We start from the raw sequence: 20,472 nt of genomic DNA, 5'->3' as shown, positions 1-20,472 counted from the left end.
TAGGCTGAGCTGCTGTTATTCTCTTCCTCATTGTCGGTGTCTCTTGGTCAGGAACTGTCCCTTCAACCTTGAGACCTGTAGTCTTGACCACTTTGTTAAAAAGCAGAATTCAGACTCCAGGCAGTTCAGCAATTCTCCATCTCACCCTGTTTGACACAGATTCTACAACAGGCTGCTGCTGTTCACTCACAGACTCACTGATCTGCAGACAAGCTGTGACGAGTCTTTCAGACTGATGTACAGAAACAGCTCTTGCCTGGGGTTCTAATGATCTGCTGATGGGCTCTTTCCCCCATTCCTGTCCTGCTGGACTTCAGAGCTGCCTTTGACACTAACAGACCAACTGAGGAGGCCATCGCCACTGCTCTACACACCCTCTACCCTCTTACACCTAGACAAGAGAGAAACGTATTTAAGAATGTTGTTGATAACAGCTCAGCATTCAACACCATCGTACCCTCAAGGCTCATCACCAAGCTCCAGGACCTAGGACTAAGCTCCCCTCTCTGCAATTGGATCCTGGACTTTCTGACAGGCCGACCGCAGGTGGTGAGAGTCGGCACAAGTACATCCTCCATCCTGACCCTGAACATCGGCGCCCCCCAGGGCTGCGTAATCAGCCCTCTCCTCTACTCCCTGTTCACCCACGACTGTGTCGCCAGGAACAAAACAAACTCCATCATCAAGTCTGCAGACGATACAACGATCATCAGCTTGATCACAAACGGTGATGAGTCCGCCTACAGGGAGGAGGTAGAAACGCTGACAGCAGCGTGTCAGGACAACAGCCTCTCTCTGAACACCAGCAGAACTTAGGAGCTGATCGTGGACTACAGGAAGCATTGAGGAACAGACCACGCTGTGGTCCACATTTTCAAATTCCTAGGTGTCAACATCACAGACGAACTGACCTGGACCCACCAAACCATCCCTGTAGACAAGACAGCGCCTGTTCTTTCTCCCCAGACTGAAGAAGTTCAGCCTGCCTTCACACATCCTGACCAGCTTCTACAGGAGCGCCACTGAGAGCATCCTAACCGGCTGCACCACTGCCTGGTGTGGTAACTGCTCCACCCACAAGCTCAAGGTCCTCCAGAGGGTGGTGACACTGGCTCAGAACACTACCGGCTGCGCTACTGAACACAGAGGATATCTACTGTGTTAATGCCTCAAGAAGGCCAGGTCCATCCTCAGGGACCCCAGTCACCCTAAACACAACTTGCTCTCTCTACTACCATCTGGAAACTGAAGTATCAGACCAAGACCACCAGGTGTCGGAACAGCTTCTTGCCCCAGGCAGTAAGACTGCTGAACAGCCAACCACAGCAGACACCTGCAGTTACCTCCTTGAACTGACAGGGGGCACTGGCACTCTCAGGACACCTATGAAGAGCACTAAATACCTCCTACCCTGTACCCTACTACTGTCAGGACACCTAAATACCTCCTATCCTTGTGTTACTTCTTCACAATCTGTGAATTGCAATTGTGTCATTTGTTGTATCCTAATGTTAACCCCTATAAATTCCTGTCCTCCAACTCTTCTATCCCTCTTAACGAGCCTTTAACCAGCTCGCTGACAAAGCATTTAAATGCCGACAACACTGCTGTGTGCTGTACTGTTCATGCATTGATCAATAAACCTTGATTGATTTTTGGTCAGACAGTTTAAGGGACAGATTACAGAGATTGAGCTGCTGTGTGATGGGTTAAATCTAATCTCCCTGATAGAAAACAGTTTAATTAAAGCACAGAGGATTTAAACAGACACAGATCTGTGTGCCACTGTGTTAATCATACAGTACAGAGTGGAGCACAGTATATTTTAATTCCTAATAGGACACAAGATGGTTGAATCTCTCAGTTGATGACCAGTAAGATCAGTGACTCAGTAATACAGCATCAATCACACTCACTGGTGGGAGGGGTGTCTATACTGTTCCTATGTCTCTCCTCCTCCCTCTGTCTCAGCTCATCTATCTTTCTCTGTCTCTCCTCCTTTTGTTTAATATATATTTTTCTAGTTCAGTGTTTATTTCTTTGATGTCAGTAGTGAAGTACAGCCCATAGTTTCCTGCCACCATGTCCTCTATCTTCTTCAGCAGCTCTGTGAACTGAGTGTGGTCGCCCCTGTTCTTGTTGTTGAGAACATGATACCTCTTTCCCACATTTCTACAACAGCCACTGGAGATCCTTCCCTTCTCTCTCAATGTGCCACTCAATGGTTGTGAGTCTCAGTGTGTCCCCCCAGGTGAACAGCACTATTGTGTGTCTCCAGACTCTCTCACTGAGAAGCTCCAGTTGTTCCTCCAATAATCTCCTGTCTCTCTCTGTGAACAATGAGGTCACAGGAGTGACCAGGAGGAGGGCGTGGGGTCCTGGGCGTGTTGTCCTGGGGGACACAGAGACACACTGCGCACAACCTCCTGTCTGACATGCTGTGGATCAGTCCTTATTATCCAGGGAAAAGAGGAGTACCCTGGAGTGTCAACCACAGTGATCTGCCTTCCAGCTACTTCACCCTGTCTCTTCACACACTTCTCAGTTCTTCTCTCAGTGTCAAACATCTCTCTGAACAGGATGGTGTTTCCTGCTGAGCTCTTCTCAGACCATCTCTCCCCCAGCAGCACGATCCTGATCTCTGAGAGACTGTGTGGTGCCTCATGGGAATCAGCCTGACCCTCCCCTGTCAGAGAGAAAATCACAAATTATTTACATTATAAAGTTCTTATCACAGATATTTTCACTATTCATCCCATTTAAAATTTACGATAAAAACTTTTCTATATCTTTTCTATTGTCCCTGCCCTGTGAGAGAGGAAGAACACAGATTATTGAGATTATATTTCTGTGTATTCTCTGTAGTACACAAAATGCTCTGTTAATGTTAATGTTAATCAAACTGTATTCTTACAACATTCTTATTCTGTATTCTTACAATTTATATAAGATATGTATTTTATTTTTAACTGTTCTCTCAATAGTACATGTTTATTTTTCATAAGGATTTTTTTCTTAGAATAATTTAACCTCACTGAAAGGTTATATTTCTCTCATCTGATAAACAACAAAGACATTTTTTCCATCGCCTTCCTTGTTCATCTTTACCAAGGGCATCAATAATTCTGGAGGGCACTGTAGAGTCCTACTAAAACTCTGAGTGTCCAATGGCAATTCAGACACATATGGGACTTCTGTATTTAGTATGACCCTTTATACCACCTTATTTTAAATATACATAAAAAATGTCAAATCATTCAGTCAAAACTGATTCTTCAGTAGTGAGTCTAAAATGTCACATTTCATAAAGAAATGTCTGGGACTCAACCACCTGGCTGGGTAATCTATGTGTTGTATAGTTTCAACACTAAGGAATGTCAAATCGCTTAAAAACTATTTACTGTGTTCCACACTGAAGAGAATTAGCATGATGTTAGTTTAAAAACAGTAAAACTGACAAGCTGAAAGAACTGAGTCTCTTTAGTCTGAAGGGAGCATCCCACACTTACGGGCTCGAAGCACAGAGTCTCTTTAGTCTGAAGAGAGTGTCCCACACTGACAGGCTGGAGGAACTGAGTCTCTTTAGTCTGAAGGAAGTGTCCAACAGTGACAGGCTGAAGGAACTGAGTCTCCTTAGTCTGAAGGGAGTGTCCCACACTGACAGGCTGAAGAAACTGAGTCTCTTTAGTCTGAAGGGAGTGTCCCACACCGACAGGATGAAGGAACTGAGTCTCTTTATTCTGAAGGGAGTGTTCCACACTGACAGGCTGAAGGAACTGAGTCTCTTTAGTCTGAAGGGAGTGTCCAACAGTGACAGGCTGAAGGAACTGAGACTCCTTAGTCTGAAGGGAGTGTCCCACACTGACAGGCTGGAGGAATTGATTCTCTTTATTCTGAAGGGAGTGTTCCACACTGAGAGGCTGAAGAAACGGAGTCTCTTCAGTCTGGACGGAGTGTCCCACACTGACAGGCTGAAGGAACTGAGTCTCTTTAGTCTGAAGGGAGTGTCCAACACTGACAGGCTGGAGGAACTGAGTTTCTTTAGTCTGAAGGGAGTGTCCCACACTGACAGGATGAAGGAACTGAGTCTCTTTAGACTGAAGGGAGTGTCCCACATTGAGAGGCTGGAGGAATTGAGTCTCTTCAGTCTGGACAGAGTGTCCCAAACTGACAGGCTGAAGGAACTGAGTCTCTTAAGTCTGAAGGGAGTGTCCCACACTGAGAGGCTGGAGGAACTGAGTCTCCTTAGTCTGAAGGGAGTGTCCAACACTGACAGGCTGAAGGAACTGAGTCTCCTTAGTCTGAAGGAAGTGTCCCACACTGAGAGGCTGGAGGAACTGAGTCTCCTTAGTCTGAAGGGAGTGTCCCACACTGACAGGCTGGAGGAACTGAGTCTCCTTAGTCTGAAGGGAGTGTCCAACACTGACAGGCTGAAGGAACTGAGTCTCCTTAGTCTGAAGGAAGTGTCCCACACTGAGAGGCTGAAGAAACTGAGTCTCTTTAGACTGAAGGGAGTGTCCCACATTGAGAGGCTGGAGGAACTGAGTCTTTCAGTCTGGACGGAGTGTCCCACACTGACAGGCTGAAGGAACTGAGTCTCTTAAGTCTGAAGGGAGTGTCCCACACTGAGAGGCTGGAGGAACTGAGTCTCCTTAGTCTGAAGGGAGTGTCCAACACTGACAGGCTGAAGGAACTGAGTCTCCTTAGTCTGAAGGAAGTGTCCCACACTGAGAGGCTGGAGGAACTGAGTCTCCTTAGTCTGAAGGGAGTGTCCCACACTGACAGGCTGGAGGAACTGAGTCTCCTTAGTCTGAAGGGAGTGTCCCACACCGACAGGCTGAAGGAACTGAGTCTCTGCAGTCTGAAGGGAGTGTCCAACACTGAGAGGCTGGAGGAACTGAGTCTCTTTAGTCTGAAGGGAGTGTTCCACACTAACAAGCTGGAGGAACTGAGTTTCTTTAGTCTGAAGGGAGTGTCCCACACTGACAGGATGAAGGAACCGAGTCTCTTTAGACTGAAGGAAGTGGCCCACACTGAGAGGCTGGAGGAACTGAGTCTCTTCAGTCTGGACAGAGTGTCCCACACTGACAGGCTGAAGGAACTGAGTCTCTTTAGACTGAAGGGAGTGTCCCACATTGAGAGGCTGGAGGAACTGAGTCTCTTCAGTCTGGACGGAGTGTCCCACACTGACAGGCTGAAGGAACTGAGTCTCTTAAGTCCGAAGGGAGTGTCCCACACTGACAGGCTGGAGGAATTGATTCTCTTTAGTCTGAAGGGAGTGTTCCACACTGAGAGGCTGGAGGAACTGAGTCTCTTTAGTCTGAAGGGAGTGTCCCACACTGACAGGCTGGAGGAACTGAGTTTCTTTAGTCTGAAGGGAGTGTCCCACACTGACAGGATGAAGGAACTGAGTCTCTTTAGACTGAAGGGAGTGTCCCACATTGAGAGGCTGGAGGAATTGAGTCTCTTCAGTCTGGACAGAGTGTCCCAAACTGACAGGCTGAAGGAACTGAGTCTCTTAAGTCCGAAGGGAGTGTCCCACACTGAGAGGCTGGAGGAACTGAGTCTCCTTAGTCTGAAGGGAGTGTCCCACACTGACAGGCTGGAGGAACTGAGTCTCCTTAGTCTGAAGGGAGTGTCCAACACTGACAGGCTGAAGGAACTGAGTCTCCTTAGTCTGAAGGAAGTGTCCCACACTGAGAGGCTGGAGGAACTGAGTCTCCTTAGTCTGAAGGGAGTGTCCCACACTGACAGGCTAAAGGAACTGAGTCTCTTCAGTCTGAAGGAAGTGTCCAACACCGACAGGCTGAAGGAACTGAGTTTCTTCAGTCTGAAGGGAGTGTCCAACACTGAGAGGCTGGAGGAACTGAGTCTCTTTAGTCTGAAGGGAGTGTTCCACACTAACAAGCTGGAGGAACTGAGTTTCTTTAGTCTGAAGGGAGTGTCCCACACTGACAGGATGAAGGAACTGAGTCTCTTTAGACTGAAGGAAGTGGCCCACACTGAGAGGCTGGAGGAACTGAGTCTCTTCAGTCTGGACAGAGTGTCCCACACTGACAGGCTGAAGGAACTGAGTCTCTTTAGACTGAAGGGAGTGTCCCACATTGAGAGGCTGGAGGAACTGAGTCTCTTCAGTCTGGACGGAGTGTCCCACACTGAAAGGCTGAAGGAACTGAGTCTCCTTAGTCTGAAAGAAGTGTCCCACACTGAGAAGCTGGAGGAACTGAGTCTCTTCAGTCTGAAGGGAGTGTCCCACACTGACAGGCTGGAGGAACTGAGTTTCTTTAGTCTGAAGGGAGTGTCCCACACTGACAGGATGAAGGAACTGAGTCTCTTTAGTCTGAAGGGAGTGTTCCACACTGACAGGCTAAAGGAACTGAGTCTCTTCAGTCTGAAGAGAGTGTCCAACACTGACTAGCTGAAGGAACTGAGTCTCCTTAGTCTGAAGGGAGTGTCCCACACTGAGAGGCTGGAGGAACTGAGTCTCCTTAGTCTGAAGGGAGTGTCCAACACTGACAGGCTGAAGGAACTGAGTCTCCTTAGTCTGAAGGAAGTGTCCCACACTGAGAGGCTGGAGGAACTGAGTCTCCTTAGTCTGAAGGGAGTGTCCCACACTGACAGGCTGGAGGAACTGAGTCTCCTTAGTCTGAAGGGAGTGTCCAACACTGACAGGCTGAAGGAACTGAGTCTCCTTAGTCTGAAGGAAGTGTCCCACACTGAGAGGCTGAAGAAACTGAGTCTCTTTAGACTGAAGGGAGTGTCCCACATTGAGAGGCTGGAGGAACTGAGTCTTTCAGTCTGGACGGAGTGTCCCACACTGACAGGCTGAAGGAACTGAGTCTCTTTAGACTGAAGGGAGTGTCCCACATTGAGAGGCTGGAGGAACTGAGTCTCTTCAGTCTGGACGGAGTGTCCCACACTGAGAGGCTGGAGGAACTGAGTCTCCTTAGTCTGAAGGGAGTGTCCAACACTGACAGGCTGAAGGAACTGAGTCTCCTTAGTCTGAAGGAAGTGTCCCACACTGAGAGGCTGGAGGAACTGAGTCTCCTTAGTCTGAAGGGAGTGTCCCACACTGACAGGCTGGAGGAACTGAGTCTCCTTAGTCTGAAGGGAGTGTCCCACACCGACAGGCTGAAGGAACTGAGTCTCTGCAGTCTGAAGGGAGTGTCCAACACTGAGAGGCTGGAGGAACTGAGTCTCTTTAGTCTGAAGGGAGTGTTCCACACTAACAAGCTGGAGGAACTGAGTTTCTTTAGTCTGAAGGGAGTGTCCCACACTGACAGGATGAAGGAACCGAGTCTCTTTAGACTGAAGGAAGTGGCCCACACTGAGAGGCTGGAGGAACTGAGTCTCTTCAGTCTGGACAGAGTGTCCCACACTGACAGGCTGAAGGAACTGAGTCTCTTTAGACTGAAGGGAGTGTCCCACATTGAGAGGCTGGAGGAACTGAGTCTCTTCAGTCTGGACGGAGTGTCCCACACTGACAGGCTGAAGGAACTGAGTCTCTTAAGTCCGAAGGGAGTGTCCCACACTGACAGGCTGGAGGAATTGATTCTCTTTAGTCTGAAGGGAGTGTTCCACACTGAGAGGCTGGAGGAACTGAGTCTCTTTAGTCTGAAGGGAGTGTCCCACACTGACAGGCTGGAGGAACTGAGTTTCTTTAGTCTGAAGGGAGTGTCCCACACTGACAGGATGAAGGAACTGAGTCTCTTTAGACTGAAGGGAGTGTCCCACATTGAGAGGCTGGAGGAATTGAGTCTCTTCAGTCTGGACAGAGTGTCCCAAACTGACAGGCTGAAGGAACTGAGTCTCTTAAGTCCGAAGGGAGTGTCCCACACTGAGAGGCTGGAGGAACTGAGTCTCCTTAGTCTGAAGGGAGTGTCCCACACTGACAGGCTGGAGGAACTGAGTCTCCTTAGTCTGAAGGGAGTGTCCAACACTGACAGGCTGAAGGAACTGAGTCTCCTTAGTCTGAAGGAAGTGTCCCACACTGAGAGGCTGGAGGAACTGAGTCTCCTTAGTCTGAAGGGAGTGTCCCACACTGACAGGCTAAAGGAACTGAGTCTCTTCAGTCTGAAGGAAGTGTCCAACACCGACAGGCTGAAGGAACTGAGTTTCTTCAGTCTGAAGGGAGTGTCCAACACTGAGAGGCTGGAGGAACTGAGTCTCTTTAGTCTGAAGGGAGTGTTCCACACTAACAAGCTGGAGGAACTGAGTTTCTTTAGTCTGAAGGGAGTGTCCCACACTGACAGGATGAAGGAACTGAGTCTCTTTAGACTGAAGGAAGTGGCCCACACTGAGAGGCTGGAGGAACTGAGTCTCTTCAGTCTGGACAGAGTGTCCCACACTGACAGGCTGAAGGAACTGAGTCTCTTTAGACTGAAGGGAGTGTCCCACATTGAGAGGCTGGAGGAACTGAGTCTCTTCAGTCTGGACGGAGTGTCCCACACTGAAAGGCTGAAGGAACTGAGTCTCCTTAGTCTGAAAGAAGTGTCCCACACTGAGAAGCTGGAGGAACTGAGTCTCTTCAGTCTGAAGGGAGTGTCCCACACTGACAGGCTGGAGGAACTGAGTTTCTTTAGTCTGAAGGGAGTGTCCCACACTGACAGGATGAAGGAACTGAGTCTCTTTAGTCTGAAGGGAGTGTTCCACACTGACAGGCTAAAGGAACTGAGTCTCTTCAGTCTGAAGAGAGTGTCCAACACTGACTAGCTGAAGGAACTGAGTCTCCTTAGTCTGAAGGGAGTGTTCCACACTGAGAGGCTGGAGGAACTGAGTCTCTTTAGTCTGAAGGGAGTGTCCCACACTGACAGGCTGGAGGAACTGAGTTTTTTAGTCTGAAGAGAGTGTCCCACACTGACAGGATGAAGGAACAGAGTCTCTTTAGTCTGAAGGGAGTGTCTCACACTGACAGGCTGAAGGAACTGAGTCTCTTCAGTCTGAAGGGAGTGTCCCACACTGACAGGATGAAGGAACTGAGTCTCTTTAGTCCGAAGGGACTGTCCCACACTGACAGAGTGAAGGAACTGAGTCTCCTTAGTCTGAAGGAAGTGTCCCACACTGACAGGCTGGAGGAATTGATTCTCTTTAGTCTGAAGGGAGTGTTCCACACTGAGAGGCTGAAGAAACGGAGTCTCTTTAGTCTGAATGGAGTGTCCCACAGTGACAGGCTGAAGGAACTGAGTCTCTTCAGTCTGAAGGGAGTGTCCCACACTGACAGGATGAAGGAACTGAGTCTCTTTAGTCCGAAAGGAGTGTCCCACACTGACAGAGTGAAGGAACTGAGTCTCCTTAGTCCGAAGGAAGTGTCCCACACTGACAGGCTGGAGGAATTGATTCTCTTTAGTCTGAAGGGAGTGTCCCACACTGACAGGCTGGAGGAATTGATTCTCTTTAATCTGAAGGGAGTGTCCCACATTGAGAGATGGAGGAACTGAGTCTCTTAAGTCCGAAGGGAGTGTCCCACACTGACAGGCTGAAGGAACTGAGTCCCCTTAGTCTGAAGGAAGTGTCCCACACTGAGAGGCTGGAGGAACTGAGTCTCTTCATCTGAAGGTAGTGTCCCACACTGACAGGCTGGAGGAACTGAGTCTCTTTAGTCTGAAGGGAGTGTCCCACAATGACAAGATGAAGGAACTGAGTCTCTTTAGTCTGAAGGGAGTGTCCCACACTGACAGGCTGGAGGAATTGATTCTCTTTAGTCTGAAGGGAGTGTTCCACACTGAGAGGCTGAAGAAACTGAGTCTCTTTAGTCTGAAGGGAGTTTCCCACACTGACAGGCTGGAGGAATTGATTCTCTTTAGTCTGAAGGGAGTGTCCCACATTGAGAGGCTGGAGGAACTGAGTCTCTTCAGTCTGAAGGGAGTGTCCCACACTGACAGGCTGGAGGAACTGAGTCTCCTTAGTCTGAAGGAAGTGTCCCACACTGAGAGGCTGGAGGAACTGAGTCTCTTCAGTCTGAAGGGAGTGTCCCACACTGACAGGCTGGAGGAACTGAGTCTCCTTAGTCTGAAGGGAGTGTCCCACACTGACAGGCTAAAGGAACTGAGTCTCTTAAGTCTGAAGGGAGTGTTCCACACTGAGAGGCTGGAGGAACTGAGTCTCTTTAGTCTGAAGGGAGTGTCCCACACTAACAGGCTGGAGGAACTGAGTTTCTTTAGTTTGAAGGGAGTGTCCCACACTGACAGGATGAAGGAACTGAGTCTCTTTAGACTGAAGGAAGTGGCCCACACTGACAGGCTGAAGGAACAGAGTCTCTTTAGTCTGAAGGGAGTGTCCAACACTGACACGATGAATGAACTGAGTCTCTTTGGTTCGAAGGGATGGTCCCAAACTGACAGGGCGAAGATAGTGAACCTCATATATACAAAATATTCAACATCCTCAGTGACAGGTAGTCATCATCAAAGACCAGTTAGATATTGACACCTCAGAGTTCCTCAGAACTAACATTGAAACCTAAAGCAACACTAATACTTAAAATCAGGTTTGGGAGGCTCTACTGTACAAGGAGGGGCGTGAGAGAGGGGAACAAGCCAATACCCTGGCTTCTCTCCAGACACAGCTTGATGAGCTCCTCCAGTCAGCACAGGAGAAACAGCTGCATGAGAACCTGGAATCACTACTAATTATGGGCCAAATAAATTCCTTTGTTGTTCATCTGTACTGATTCCTCTCTGGTATTATCAACTGTACAATAAACACGGCCTCTGAGCAACAAACAGGAAATGATTCTATTTGAGCGTGTCTGAGCATCATGAATACTAATAGTGTGAATCCAATACCATCAGCAAACAGTCAGGTTTTACATCAATCATTTTTGCCTGAAATAAACACTTTATTAAAATATTTAATACATTTCAGACAGCTTGAGTTTACAGTATCGATCTCTGATCTCTTGACATGAGAAAGTGAAAGTAAATCAGCTCCTGTCTCTCTCCTAGTTCAGACCCTGACACTTTAGGGAGTACAGACTGAACCCCCACTAAACAACACCCCTGACCAGCAGTCAGGACACTGTGGTCCACACCCTAGTCTCACACACAGTGTCCATTGGGGTCCACACCCTACTCTCACACACAGTGTCCCGGGATCTGTACTGACCAGCAGTCGGGACACTGGGGTCCACACCCCTAATCTTTCACACAGTGTCCTGGGTCTGTACTGACCAGGACACTGGGGTCCACACCCCACTCTCACACACAGTGTCCTGGATCTGTACTGACCAGCAGTCGGGACACTGGGGTCCACACCCCTACTGTCACACACAGTGTCCTGGATCTGTACTGACCAGCAGTCGGGACACTGGGGTCCACACCCCTACTGTCACACTCAGTGTCCTGGGATCTTTACTGACCAGCAGTCAGGACTTTTTTTATATTTATACATACTGTGTGCTTGTCGTTGTTAACACCCCTTCTCTTACAGTGTTTTCTCTGTGGTTTGTAACCTTTCTTATGTTCAGACAAAGAGATGTTGACTTTTATGTTTTATATTGTAGTGCTTGCTGAGCACTGGCCAGGCTGTAAAGTGCCAGTGTATTCACCCCCCTTGGACTTTTTCACATTTTATTGTTACAGCATGAAACCATGATGTATTTATCTGATATTTTTTTCCACTCATCAAACAGAGAAGGTTTCAGCAGACAAGGTAGCTTGTAGTACACACAGTCACAGCTGCCTGTGCATTACTGTGTAAAATACCCCTCTGCTGGTTAGGAAAAAAAAATATATTCAATAAATTAAATTCGAATTTTAAAAATCAGTGTAGGGTTAACCTTCAAGAAACTATAAAAGAGAAAAAAAACACAAGTGTTTAAACTTCAAGCTCAGCTGTAAGTCACCTTATAAATCACATGTATATTGACCATATGTCACAAATCGCACCCACGCATGCAAGCGCTCCCGCATTCCCACGAGCTCTTCCCTTCCCAAACGTGCACGCACCAACCTCTCTTCTATTTCAACCCTCACCAGACCCCTATTCATTGCTCACGATTGAGATCTTCTCCCTGAGCTCTGCACCTAGTGCTATTTTGCTTAATCTATTGTTTGACTCCTGGATCTTGACCCTGCCTTCCCTCTTGACAACGTCTTCGGCTCCCGACTTAGTACAGACGCCCTAACTACTCTTTCCTGGATATTGGACCCTGCCTTGCTTCCTCGACGATGTCTCCGCCTCCTGATTCTGTACCGACACTTCTACAACACCTTCAAGGTTCCTGAACCCTGCCTGCTTCCTCGACTACGCCTTCGCCTCCCGATTCAGTACCGATGCTCCAACTATGCCTACCCATATTTTGGACTCAGCTAGCTTCCCCGACTACACGTTCGCCTATCGATTCTAAACCTAAGATCCCCTACCGAAGAGCCCCGCATAGGATCCCTATCCTCCGCAGTCAGTCCATCCTTGACAGAATCGTGAGCCCAAAGATGGACCCCGCGGGCTCATTTAATCCCCTGGCTCTCCTGTCCCAGCACTCCCAGGCACTGGATCAGCTCACTGCCACCTTCCAACATCTCACTAACCTGGTCTCCAGTTCCCCTCCTCAGCCACTCGCTTCCCACCCTCCCACTCGTGTCTAATCCCACTCAGCCCCCAGTTCCAGTCACCTCCTCCTGTCCCCTGCCTCCTCCCACACCGGACCAATTCGACAGTACGCCGAATATGTGCCAGGCTTATCTGACGCAATGCTGGATGGCTTTTAACCTTCTTCCGGATTGTTTTCAACTGACCGCGAACGCGCTGCCTTTATAGTGGTCTACCTTTCTGGCCGGGCGATGGAGTGGGCTGCAGGCCTTCTTGCCAGGAATGCCCCAGAAACCTCGGACTTTGCGCAGTTCCAGGCAGCTCTGACGGCCACCTTCGGACAGGTTGAGTCTTCTTACTTTGCCGCCTCGCGTCTGTCCTTGTCGCAGGGTACTTGTCCCCTCCAGGAACATGTGATGGACTTTTGGGTCTTAGCCTCTCAGCTCGCTTGGAACCCAGAAGCCCTCATCCATCAGTTCCGTGGGGGACTCTCCGAGGAACTTAAGGATCACCTGGCCCTCCTCCCTTACCACACGGTGACTCTGGAGAGTTTTGTTTTCCTTGGCCACCAAGATCGATGTCCGCCTACAGCAACGTAGGACCGAACGCCTCCTGCTCCATTCTGCTTCCAGCCACACCGCTCCCGGTTCCACTCCTGCTGCACCTTTTCACGCCCTCCTCATCTAGTCTTTCTCTGGAGGAACGCAACCGCCGACTTTCAGAGGGGCGCTGCCTCTATTGTGGGGCTTCCGACCACCTCCGAGCCTCCTGTCCGGTGTGACCCCTTCGTTTCGTCTGTCTCCCTCCAAAGGTCAGTATCCTTTCTCTCAACCCTTCTGCCTCTGGACTGTCCTGCTGGGCTTTCCTGGGAATTTCTTTTTGCTTTCGCTGACTCAGGTGCAGCGGGAAACTTTTTAGATTCTGGACTCGCTGCCTCCTTGAAGATTCCCTTACTGCCCGTCTCCCCTCCCATCTGCATTAAGTCCATCGATGGTTCCTCCCTCTCTCCAGGATTGGTGGAGTGGCAGACCATCCCCATCTCCCTGCGTATTGGTGCCACCCACCTGGAACGTATTCAGCTTCTCCTCCTCCACTCTCCTTCACTCCCACTTATTCTCGGTTTCCCTTGGCTACAGTTTGTCTTTTCAGAATTTTATGAATGACATCTTCCGGGACATCATTCACCAGTACATGCTCGTCTACTTGGATGATAATTTAATTTATTCCAGTAGCCTTCAGGAGCATGTCATTCATGTCAGGGAGGTCCTAACTTGTCTCATAAAGAACAGCCTCTATGCCAAGCTGGAAAAATGCACTTTCCATGTTTCCACTGTTCAATTTCTCGGTTATGTCATCTCTTCTCTGGGCATCGAGAAGGACCCCTCCAAGACGGCTGCCATTATGGACTGGCCAACTCAGAGGAACTTGAAGCAGGTTCAATGCTTTCTTGGATTTTCCGGCTTTTACCGTCGTTTCATTCAGGACTTCAGCTCCGTTGCCGCTCCCATCTCCACCCTCACACGCAACGCACCCTCCGACTCTGGGCAAGTGGACCAATGAGGCTGATCGTGCCTTCCTACGTTTGAAACACCTCTTCACCACGGCTCCCCTCCTTTGTCATCCTGATCCCTTGCTGCCCTTCGTCCTGGAGGTTGATGCCTCTGCCCATGGTGTTGGAGCTGTCCTGTCTCAGCGAAACAGGGATAGTACTACTCTCCACCCCTGTGCCTTCTTCTCCAGGTGCCTCTCCCTGGCTGAGGTTAACTACGATGTGGGAGACAGAGAGCTCCTGGCCATCAAGCTTGCTCTGGAAGAATGGAGGCATTGGCTGGAGGGAGCTCAACATCCATTCACCATTCTCACTGACCACAACAACCTGTACTTTGTCCAGTCTGCTTGGCCCCTTAATTTTCTCCAGGCCAGATGATCCCTATTTTTTGCCCATTTTTCCTTTTTCATGACATATACCCCCGGTTCTAAGAATATCAAGGGGGACGCCCTCTCACTTCTATTTGACCCACCGGAGCTCGAACTCCCTCCTGAACCCATCATCCCCTCTCACCAGATCATTGCTGCCGTCTGTCCCAACATCGAGCACCTCATCCGAAATGCCCTCAAGGACCACACCGTACCTCCCTCGTGCCCTTCTGACAAGCTGTTTGTGACTGATCAGGTTTGCTCCGCTGTTCTCCAGTGGGCTCATGACTCTCGGGTCATGCGGGTCATCCTGGCGTCCGCCGAACTCTGGAACTTGTTTCTGGGGACTTCTGGTGGCCCTCCCTAAGGGCTGATGTCTCGGATTACGTAAGAGCTTGTCCCACCTGCGCTCATATTAAGACACCCCATCACCAAAAGGCTGGTCTTCTCCAACCCCTTCCAGTACCCGCACGGCCATGGTCTCATATTTCTGTGGACTTCCTCACGGACCTTCGCAGGAGCCAGGGCAACACGGTTATTATGGTCGTCATTGACAGGTCTCCAAGGCGGCTCATTTCGTTCCCTGCCACTCCCTGCCTTCTGCCCAACAAATGGCCAACCTGTTTGTACAGCAGGTTGTTCATCTCCACGGGATCCACGGGATTGAGGACATTGTTTCCGATCGAGGTCCGCAGTTTGTCTCTCGCTGCCGAGTATGCTCAAAACGCCCTGTACTCTTCCGCCACTGGCATGTCTCCCTTTCTATGCTCCCTGGGTTATCAACCTTCGCTCCTCCGGAAGCCGGTTTCTGACACGGACCTTCCCTCGATCCAATTATATATCTCTTCCTTAAAGAAGCTCTGGAAAACGGCCCGGCGCGCCCTCCTTAAAGCCTCACACCGCTATAAGACCATCGTGGATCGGCACAGAAGGCCTTTTCCCAGACTTCGCAGAAGGCAATTTGTCTGGCTCTCAACACGCAATATCTCTCTCCATCAACTCTCCCGCAAGTTGGGGCTCAGATTTATTGGTCTCTTCCGGGTAATTTCCCAGATCACTCCAGTCACCTTCCACCTGGCTCTCCCCCCCACCCTTTGCATTCACCCCACCTTTCATGTTTCCATTCTCAAGCCCTACCACAGGTCACCCCTCTCCAGGCTGCAACCTCGTCCACCTCCACCTCATTCCATCGCTGGATCCACCACCTATACAGTCAATTAGATCCTCAAATGTTGTTGGTATAGGGGTTCAAGACAATTTCTGGTCGACTGGCTCGGCTATGGTCCTGAGCAGAGAACCTGGGTCTCTGAACGGGACATCCTTGACAAGACCCTTATCTCGGACTTTCTTCACTCCCATGCTCCTCCTCTATCTATGGCGTCCAGAGCTGCCCCTGAGGTGGGGGGTACTGTCACAAATCACTCTCACGCAGGCAAGCGCTCCCGAATTCCCACGAGCTCTCCCCGTACCAAACGTGCATGCATCAATCAGTCCTCTATTTAAACCCTCACCAGACGCCCTGTCAGCGCTCACGAATTGAGATTCTCTCACTGAGCTTTGTTTCGACCAACTCCTTCGCTATTCTACTGTTTCTCTCCTTGACCTAGACCCTGCTGTTCTTCGACTATGCCTTTGCCTCCCGATTTCGTACCTTCGCCTCTACAACGCTCTCTTGGATCCTGACCCAAGCCTGTTTCCTCTATTACGCCTACGCCTTCTGATTCTACATCGACGGTTCTACACGCCTACCTGGATTTTGGACTTCGCTATTACTCTGACTACGCCTTTGTCTAGCACTTATCCTTCCTAAAAGCACCACATAGGATCCAGATCCTCGGCAGTCAACCCTTCCGTGACATTACCTAGAGGCTGCTCTTCTCCTCCTTCAATCTCTTCTTCTCTTTCTCCACTTCCCATCTCCTCTTCTCCACCTGCTGCTTCATCTGTTCCTTCTCCTCCTTTTCCAAGATTTTCCTCCTCTTTTTCAAAACTCTCCTCCACTTCATCTCCTCCTTTTCCATGATTTTCCTCCTCTTCTCCTCCTGCTTCATCTGTTTCTTTTTCTCCTTTTACACAATTTTCCCCCTCTTCTCCTCCGGCTTCATCTGTTTCTTCTCCTCTTTTTCCAAGATTCCCCTCTTCTTCTCCTCCTCTCCATCTTCTCCTTCAATTGTTTCTTCTCTTGGTTCTCCAAAACTCTCATCCTTTCCTCCTCCTCCTTCATCTGTTTCTTTTTCCCCACTCCTTCTCCTCTTGCTTGTTTCTTCTCCTGCTTCTCCAACAGTTTCCTCCCTCCTTCTCTACCTTTGCTTGTTTCCTCTCCTCCTCTTCCCAAACTCTCCTCCTTTGCTCATTTCTTATTCTCCTCCTTCAGCTGCTTCCTCCTCTCCTCCTCCATTCCTCCTTCTCCTTCTGCTTCCTCTCCTCCTCCTGCTGCAGGCTTTTCACCAGCCCCTGAGCGTAGGCCTTCAACCTCTTCTTCTCCTTCTTCTCCCATCTCACCTCGTGGTTATGCTGCTCCCTCCTGTTCTCCTCTGCCTCCCTGGAGCATCTCCTCTCCTCCTTGTCCACGGTCCTCCTCATCTCATCTGCTGCCTTGGAGCGTCTCCTCTCCTGCTTCTCCTCAGTCTTCCTCCTCTGTTCCTTCTCCTTCTCCTGTCTCCTTTTCTCTTTCTCCAGCACCTTCCTCCAGTCCTCCTCCTCCTTCTCCTGTCTCCTCTCCTAGAATTAGTGTTAATACAGATACACTGACTGGACACTACAGTACATTAACACTGCACTGAGAGAGAGAGAGTTTAATACAGACTCACTGACTGGACACTACAGTAAAAGTTCCCTCCTCACCTCTCCTAGAATCTCAAGAGCTACAGGGTCCTCTAGGTGTCTCAGCACCTGTGTTCTGAATTTCAGCAACTCTGGAGGCTTGTCTTCAGGGCTCAGACATTCCTGACTCTCCTGCTTCCTCTGCCTCTTCTTCCTCTTCTTAGTCTTCTGCACCCCAGCCTTCTACTGGGAGGTGATGGGAGGGAGGTGAGGGAGGGGTCTGGGAACAGGCAGCTGGCTGGACAGTGGGGCAATGACCTGTAGGGGGTCAGCATCAGGATTGGAACAGGTAGACATGTTGTCCTCTTCATCTTTTTCAGGGCTGACTTGGAAAGCACAACTCTTCGACCTGGACACTGAAGACAGACACAGGACTTTGCTGCTGGGGTCAGTTCTTGACTTCTTATTCTTAATATACCCTCAGTATATGCACTGTGACTGTAATAAGGTACAGGTGAGTCTGTACTGTGTGTCCAGTTGACTCTACACAAGGACAGAGGTTCTGTTCACTTCTCACTTGTTTCTGAATCTCAGGAGCTCTGACGTTCCTCGAAGGAGAGGGCTCTTCTGGGTGTTGATGGGGGCGGCATGGAGCAGGGCTGAGCAGGGTCACAGGTGATCGAAGAGGGAGGGCCCAGGGGCACCAAGGTCCAGGAGAGGGAGGGATCGACAGCTCGACAGCCTTGCCCACCTGGATCGTGCGTCTCTTGGGCTGTGGAGACTGAAGACACACAGAAGACCTTTCTGTTCCTGCTGAGTCCCACAGCAGGTCAGACTGTCCTAAGACTACTACAAAGAGAGAAAATTAACCTGCTTTTCACAGACCTCGGCCACAGCGTCTCCCAGGTACTTCTGCAGGATGAGGTCGACATCGACGTTGGCTGCAACCTGGTGGAAGCACTTGTCCACCTCGGAGAAGTCACACCTGACCTTTGTGTTTTCAAAGTAGGACTTCAGTGTCTCCTTGTAGTCATGCTGCTTCATGATTCCTGCGCTCTGGAAGGGAAAATCCTGGGAATAAGGGGAGGGAGAAACAGGCAAGATGTCCTGACCAGGTCTGCTGCTGTCAAACCAAACCTCCATTATCAGAGCTCCCGTCGTTTTGCCTGTTGTCTTCACTGTTTTAATTCTGGGATTGGGTCAAATTTCTTATCATCTCCTCCATGAAACTCCACTATCTCAGTACCAACTCCTGTACCAGAGAGGGAGAACAAGGACAGTGAATCATCATCATCATACCTCCACAGCGCCAGACAGGAGATGTAACCTAGGGGTGGAACTGTGGTGTCTTTAAAGCCAAAAGAGGGGGGGAGGTGGGTCACCCCACTGTTTATAGAGCCTATGGAGAATGGGGAAGTCTCCCCACTATTAATAGAGCCCCGCTGTTGCCATTGATGACCAAGAGTCTCACCACCTACTCTATGATGCCCCATAGTGTTGATCTATAAGCAGTGTGTCTTTCACCCATCCACTTAATATAACAGCAAGCTGGAGTCCCAGCCCAGCTCCTGTCTCTCTCCCCTTGGATCTGGAAGATTTCCTGGGGACCAGGTTGAGTGGGGTGACACAGGTATCTTGGAAGGTTGAGGGGGACACGAGAGTCCTCCCAGACCCTGCGTACTGCAGTGCGAGCTGGACAAGGGGGAGGGGTTTCAGGGACTCACCAATCCCACTAAGCAGCCTCCAATCCAAACTCGGCAAGGACCTCATCTTACAGCTCCAGGTAGTCAAGCTGGATGGAGGACATTGTGTTCTGAGCCCAGGTCTTCACCCGGCTCCCCTCCACCTAGAGCAGCCCCTCCAGCTCAACCCGCAGGTCCTCACTGAGCCGCCACAGGGCAGCCGGGGCCGGGCTGGGGTGAGTGGGCGTGCCAGCAGGTAGGTGAGGGGGTGTTCTAGAGGGTGCACATGAGGGAGTATTGGTATGTCCAAGGAGGAGGTCAATGGCCTGTCCCTCTGTCCCTCTCCATGCCCTTCGAGCTGTCCCATGGCTGGGTCTTGGTCTCCTGCCTGGTGATTTGTTGGCTGGCCTGAGGGGACAGGGGCACAGAGACGGCATGAATGCACAGACAGAAAACTGAGAGGGTCTTCTCTAGGAGGACAAGGCCCTGCCTCTGGTCTCCCAGCAATCACAGTCCCCTGCTGTGAGCAAACTTTTGACAGATGTCACAGACACATCAGGCTCACAGACTTACAGCTCTCAGCATCCTGAGGCGCGACACAGGGGGAGTCTGCTCCCTCTTCCTCCGACAGTCTGCAATCGTCTCCTTAATGATCTGTAGGAGGAGAGATACTGTCCCATCAGATGACAGCAGCAGACCTGACCCAACTTCACCTCCCCTTTCACACACACCCACACACAGGCATGACTGTGTCACCTTCATCATCACCTCCACCACCACAATCTCTACTATCTTCATCAAGATCATCTTCATCACCATTCTAATAAATGATCAACTTCACCATCTTTATTACAGTATCCTTCTTCATCATGTCCACCATCATCATCAAAAGCTTTTTCATCAAGACAATCATCATCTAGACCACCTTCATTATCTTCACTATCATCTGTATCACTATCATCATCCTGAGCAGAACACTTACTCTGGAAGATTCTTTGCTCAGAACCTCAGCGTATTGGTGGCCCCTCTTTGACCTTTCAGGGTCACGGCTGTCTCTGTTGAGAACTATCAGCAAGTTGACTGCTTTAGTCTCACCAGTAGAAGCCAACCAAGTTTATGTGTGTTGGGACAGGCTTTTTCTTAGTCAAACAGTATTAAACACAGTAGTAAAACAGCATTTAAAACTGAGCAGGACAGCAGGAGGCACTTCTTTACATAGAATGGTGTGGGGGTGTGGAAGAAGCAGTCTAGTCATGTTGTTGAAGCAGATTCCCTGGTTTATCTCAAGAGACAGCTGGATGAGACTCTATAGTCAGGACAGGAGGCACTACTGTACACAGAGGGTGGTGGGGGAGTGGAACAAGCTACCCAACCATGTCGTTGAAGCCAATACTCACATTTCTTTGGGATCTGCCCCAGGCATCGGTGTGAAGCCCCTCTCCCTGCTTGTCCTTTCCTCTCTTGTCTTGAGTGAGTCTCTCCCGGTGGTGCTGGGGAGGAGGAAACAGAGTTACCAGCCAGGCACACAAACACACCTTCATCATCATCATCATGGGCCAAGATGACCCTAAATCACAGTGGT

At 49.8% G+C, this 20,472-nt stretch overlaps 1 protein-coding gene and 1 pseudogene across 1 annotated transcript in view; one reads left to right on the top strand and one right to left on the bottom strand.

The window, feature by feature from the left end:
• LOC148825697 (uncharacterized) overlaps positions 1 to 20,472 on the top strand; it is a 221,745-nt gene that overhangs the window by 91,758 nt on the left and 109,515 nt on the right. The gene's annotated exons all lie outside the window — the stretch shown is intronic.
• LOC148825705 (GTPase IMAP family member 7-like) lies at positions 1,903 to 12,295 on the bottom strand (annotated as a pseudogene).

Source organism: Atractosteus spatula, chromosome 10 (genome assembly GCF_055471065.1).
Source record: "Atractosteus spatula isolate fAtrSpa1 chromosome 10, fAtrSpa1.hap1, whole genome shotgun sequence".
Classification (NCBI taxonomy): Eukaryota; Metazoa; Chordata; class Actinopteri; order Semionotiformes; family Lepisosteidae; genus Atractosteus; species Atractosteus spatula.
Note: the sequence above shows the minus strand (reverse complement) of the source record. Positions and strands in the feature narration are given on the sequence as shown.